Here is a 5945-nt window from a genome sequence, read left to right as displayed (position 1 = left end):
CAGGGTTATGTAAGCATCTGCCTCCCTGATAGTGCTGAGCATTGCAGCATGGGTAACGCAGCTTTGGTAGCTTCATGCTGAGAGGGAGCGAAGGGATGAGAGAAGGACACTTGTTTGCTGGTCCAAGGAACTTTTATTCCCCCATGTGTGGTGGGATGCTATCTGGATTGAACGCAGTGCAAAGGCTGCTGGACAAAGACCTTGCAACAGATTAAGTAAGGGGTGGGTGGACAGGGGTGGAAACCTGGTTTGCCCAATAGGGACAAATGACAGGGGAGTGACGTGGATTATGACAACCTATGGTAACATAACAGAGGTGGGTATTGTAATAAAAAGGTCTTTGTTCATCAAAACGAACATTGAAAGAAAATAAGAATTTAAACTGAATAGAGAATTTCAGACTGTGAGAAGAGAAAGAGGAGAAAAAAAAAAGGGGGGGGTTTGATAAACAACAAGTATTCTGCTTAAGAATTGTGCAAATGCAGCTAGCACAGAAGACTGTGTAACTAACTATATACAAGCTAACTTTTAGACCAAGGACAACCGGCAAAGAAGATAAGGAGCCTTCATCCCTATGATCACCAAGGGCAGAGAGAAAAAGGACCCCCCTAGCAACCAATTGCACCGGCGCAGAGTGCATCGAGAGAAAATACGTCAACCGAAAAAGAGGGGGGACTATAAAAACAAAAAGGTCAAAGGGGGAAGGTGCGCCGTGGCAGAGTGGAAACTCCCCGGCCGCCCAGCGCTGTTTTTTGCTTAATACCGCTTGCTTAATAAATTCTTGTTAATTGATTTATCTATAATTAGCCTCCCCAATTGACTTTGTCCATAACAAATTTGGTGCCGTGACTCGGATAAGGGCAAACGGGCAGGAATTCCTAATCAGGGAGGCGCCCCGCTGCCTTTTCAGCGGCCCTGGTGCAGGCTTTTCCTTCTCGGGCCCTTACCGACGAACCTAAATTCGGTATTAAGCAAAAGGGATACCGGTAACCCCGTAATCTTTGTGCACGAAGCCCGGGCGAAGACGCAGGACAGCGTGAGTATAAAAGTGGGATCCGCTCGGTTGGGGTTGGGATCCCAGGACATAACGTACGAGACGTCCTTTTAGGATGAGGCAAGTGTGGACCTCTAAGTAGTGCGGTTTCCAGACCCCGAGAGGGGCTGGGCCACGAACAGGGGGCCGCGAGTGTGTGTGTGTGTGAAGGTGTCCTGGAAGATGGGACAGAGGAAAAGCAAGCCCTCTGATTCCATGGGGACGGGGACCCCAGTAAAGTTTCCCCAGATACCACCTGACAGTCCGTTAGGTTTAATAATAAAATCTTGGGATGAATACCCTTCAAGAAAAGGGAAGGATAGGGCAAAAATGATACATTATTGTATGGAAGTATGGGGAGGGAAACAAATCTGTGGTGATAATTTATTTTGGCCAGTGTTTGGAAGATTCGAGGACTGGATTTGCCAGGCATTAAACATTTATGTAAATTCTAAAGAACCTTTTGATATGGAAGAGCGCAAGTACGCTGCTCTCTGGATAGTGGGGGAAACAAGAGCAAAACTTTTTGCCTTAAGCACCCAGGGAGAAAAAAAAAAAGAAGAAAAATAAAAAGCCTGAGGAGGTTCCAACTGCACCCCCTCTACCATACATACCTCCCCCTCCTCTACTTCCACCAGCACCACCAGTAGTCTACCCCAATTTAGATCAAGGGGGGGATCTTGAAAACCAGGAAGTAGAAGTCCTGGAACCGATCCCTGAGGAAAATCGTCGTGTTACTCGTAGCCTAACAAGGGGGAAAAGCGAGAGGGAAAGGCAAGCTCTATATCCATTAAGGGAAGTAGCTTTGGGAATGATCCCTAATCCTAATGCTGGTCAGCAGGGACAACCAGCCCAAATTCCGGGAATAGGTTATGTGGAGGTACCTCTTAATTCAGGAGATGTGAGGGAGCTCAAGAAAGAAATGGGACATCTATTGGAAGACCCCCTCGGAGTTGCAGAGCGGGTGGATCAGTTTCTGGGGCCCAATGTGTATACGTGGGACAAAATGCAGTCAATACTGGGGATTTTATTCACATCTGAGGAGCGAGGGATGATCAGGACGGCCGGTCTGAGGATTTGGGATAGAGACCATCAGGCAGGACCCCAAGCAGATACTAAATGGCCTTTACAGCGTCCTAATTGGGATAAGTAGGATCCCCTGCATAGGACACATATGGCAGACTTAAGAACAATTCTTATCCAGGGGATCAGAGAATCAGTCCCTAAGGGGCAGAATGTGAATAAAGCTTTTTGTGAGAGTCAAAAGAAAGATGAGGACCCCACGGAATGGTTAGGACGGCTCCGGAGATCTTTTCAGCTGTACTCCGGAGCAAACCCTGACACTCCGGAAGGACAGATGTTGTTAAAGACCCAGTTTGTGGCCAGAGCCTGGCCTGATATTAGGAGAAAATTGGAAAAGATTGAGGATTGGCATGGTAGAGGCCTGGATGAATTGTTGCGGGAAGCTCAGAAAGTGTATGTACGGAGAGAGGAGGAAGGACATAGGAAACAAGCAAGAGTGATGATGGCTGTGGTACGTGAAGGGCAGAGGGGAACGTTTAGTCAGTTCCAGGGAAGTAAGCTGAAGGGCCAGAAGGTAGAAGAAGGGAGAAGAGAAAAGGAGAGTGGACAAGGAAGCTGCTTTTATTGTGGTAAGAGAGGGCATTTTCGGCGGGAATGCAGAAAAAGGTTGGCAGATGAAAAGCAATTCAAGGAAGATTGAGGGGGTCAGGGGCTCTATTTGCTGGGGACCCAGGAAAAAACAGAGCCCCTGGTAAAACTAAAAATTGGTCCCCAGCAGCAAGAATATGAGTTTCTTGTGGACTCAGGAGCTGAGAGATCAACGGTTCAAACCCTTCCCTCAGGGTGTAAATTATCAAGAGAAACAATACAGGTAGTTGGGGCAAAAGGGGAAGCCTTTAAAGTGCCTGTAATCAAAGACGTGATTTTTGAAACCAGCTCCAAAATAGGTATAGGGTCACTGTTGTTAGTTCCAGAGGCTGACTATAACTTACTGGGACGAGATTTGATGATTGAATTAGGAATTGGAATCGACATAAATGACAAGAAGCTAAATATTAAATTATGTCCTCTTCGGGTAGAGGACGAACAGAAAATTAACCCTGAAGTGTGGTATACCCCAGAAAAAGCTGGCCGATTGGACATAAAACCTTTTGAGATAATATTAAGAAATCCTGAAGTCCCAGTTAGAGTTAAGCAGTACCCAATTCCAAATGAAGGAAGGAAAGGGGTCAAACCTGAAATTGAAAGATTAAAAGCACAAGGGTTATTAGAACCCTGCATGTCCCCTTTTAATACTCCTATCCTTCCTGTTAAAAAACCCGATGGGAAATACCGTTTGGTACATGACTTACGAGAAATTAACAAAAGGACTGTAGAAAGATTCCCTGTAGTAACTAACCCTCATACTTTATTAAGTCAGTTAGGCCCCGAAAATCAGTGGTATAGTGTTATAGATTTAAAGGATGCATTTTGGGCATGTCCCCTTAAAGAAAGTTGTAGGGACTATTTTGCCTTTGAATGGGAAGACCCAGACACCCACAGGAAACAACAACTCCGTTGGACGGTACTCCCACAAGGGTTTACAGAGTCCCCTAATTTATTTGGCCAGGCACTGGAGCAGCTGCTTACAGATTTTCAGTTGAGAGAAGGGGCTGTCCTGATTCAGTATGTAGATGACTTGTTAGTAGCTGGGAAAGAAGAGGAAATTGTCAGGGAAGAGAGTAAAAGATTACTCAATTTTCTAAGCCTGAAAGGACTCAAAGTGTCAAAATCCAAATTACAATTTGTGGAAAAAGAGGTGAAGTATCTCGGACATAGACTGAATCAAGGAACGAAGAAACTAGACCCAGAAAGGGTTAAGGGAATCTTAGCTATGCCAGGGCCAAGGACAAAGCGGGAGGTTAGACAGCTGTTAGGACTGTTTGGGTACTGTAGACAATGGATAGAGGGATTTAGCGGGAAAGTAAAATTCCTATATGAGAAACTAACAAAAGAAGGCTTGCTTAAGTGGACTTGGGAAGATGAGGAAAAACTACAGGACCTCAAGGCAGAATTAGTAAATGCACCGGTTCTCAGTCTTCCTGATTTAAAAAGGCCCTTTTATAATATAAAACCAGGTGATAAGGTGTTAATAAAAAAACCTGGAAAGAAACCTCACTAATCCCAAACTGGGAAGGCCCCTATGTTGTTTTACTTACTACAGAAACTGCAGTCAGAACCGCCGAGAAGGGATGGACACATGCGAGCCGAATAAAGGGACCGATTACTGCTGCTGCTGCCGAAGACCCCTGGAGAATAACCAGCCAACCCGGAGATCTTAAGGTCACATTTAAACGGACTTAATGGACTCAGTAAAAATTGTACAAACCAGCTGGTATAGTGAGATATTGGATTATGGATATCCTGTAACTGATGATTTTAGAGTCTATTGTACAAATAAGGATTGTGATTGTTACCCTTTTGTATGCTATATTTGTAAAATCTGCCAGGAACGGTGGTGGGTCCATAGTTATAGAGGTACCCCTCCTAGGGGTATTTGTAAAGGGTGTTACCAATTAGAAAGAGAACTGACAAAGTCAGTCCTAAAGATTGGAGAAGAGAACGGGACCCTACCAAGGGAATCCCAAGAGTGGTGGGAGGTGTTTACTAAGGGGGCTAGGCCTGAAAATTGTTGTTACCACTCTAATGAACCAATTCCCCTAATTGTTCAAATTATAAAAGGGAATTGCCTGAAGACTTTACCTGGAATTCAGTGTAATTCACCGCAAGTGAAGGATAAGAATTGGGAATCATTCAAAAAGAGGCAGCAAAAAACAGAGTAAGGGTCCTCCTGAAGAATATCCTTGCTGCCGAGAAGATGGTACACCTCGCGGCTCGAAGCAACCGGGTCGGCGAGCGAGGCAGAGGGATAAGAAGCAGTGGAGGAAAAAGCCCTCAAACTGGGACAATTCAAAGGTATTTCAAGAACTGCCTCAAGGGTACTGATCTCCCAAGGGTAAAGGTGAGCCCGGCAATAACATGTCAAACCAAACAGCGGGAAGGGGGAAATAATGATAATCAAGTTCTGGGGCGGTTTGGACTCCACCCTTGCTGGCAAATTCTGTACATATTAGTTATATGTTGTACCTGGCCTGTACAAGGGGACTATGCACACCAGCCATTTAATTGGACTCTGACCAAAATAGACCAAGGGAAAGTTGTTAAGCAAAATGCCACCACTGTAGCTCCTACTTTTTTAGTTACTAATGAGGACTTGGTGAACTCTGTGTGGGGATGGAGTAAACCTGACTTCCACGCTATCTATTGGTGTCCTAGCTCCAATCCTGGGAGGGGATATTGTAATTACCCTGGGGAATATCTATGTGGATATTGGGGCTGTGAAACCATAGCAACTGCCTGGGCTGTCACCCATCCAGATAAATTTTTACAGGTCTCATGGTATCCTAAAGGATGCAAAGTTCCATGGTATGGCACTCAAGGAGAAATTCTGTATATGGGGAATTGTAGGTCCTTGAAAAATACAGGTGCTCAACCCCCTGGACCCAGGATGGCTGGTAGGAAAAACTTGGGGAGTAAGGTGTTGGGAACCGGGTAAGGATCGTGGAGGGTACATTCAAATAAAAAAGGAAATCCTACCACATGATCCTCTACCCATAGGCCCTAACTCTGTAATTGCTGAGGAGAAGTTAACCGAGACAGCTATAGGGACCAGTGACACCACAATGCCCGGAAACGGGACCCTCATACTCCCGACCCCGGATCCCCAGCAAAGTACCCTTTGGAAACTTATGCAGGCAGCGTACCAAGTCCTCAATGTAACACGACCTAACGTTACTGAACAATGCTGGCTGTGCTTTGATATTAAACCTCCTTTCTATGAGGCAGTAGG

At 45.3% G+C, this 5945-nt stretch overlaps 1 long non-coding RNA gene across 1 annotated transcript; it reads left to right on the top strand.

The window, feature by feature from the left end:
- The first annotated feature begins 651 nt into the window (after positions 1 to 651).
- On the top strand, positions 652 to 4426 carry LOC128804287 (uncharacterized). Its single transcript, XR_008435999.1, has 2 exons — positions 652 to 1036; positions 4260 to 4426. It is a non-coding gene; the product is annotated as an uncharacterized LOC128804287 (long non-coding RNA).
- Positions 4427 to 5945: the final 1519 nt, after the last annotated feature.

This window comes from Vidua macroura, chromosome 2 (genome assembly GCF_024509145.1).
Source record: "Vidua macroura isolate BioBank_ID:100142 chromosome 2, ASM2450914v1, whole genome shotgun sequence".
Lineage (NCBI taxonomy): Eukaryota > Metazoa > Chordata > Aves > Passeriformes > Viduidae > Vidua > Vidua macroura.
Note: the sequence above shows the minus strand (reverse complement) of the source record. Positions and strands in the feature narration are given on the sequence as shown.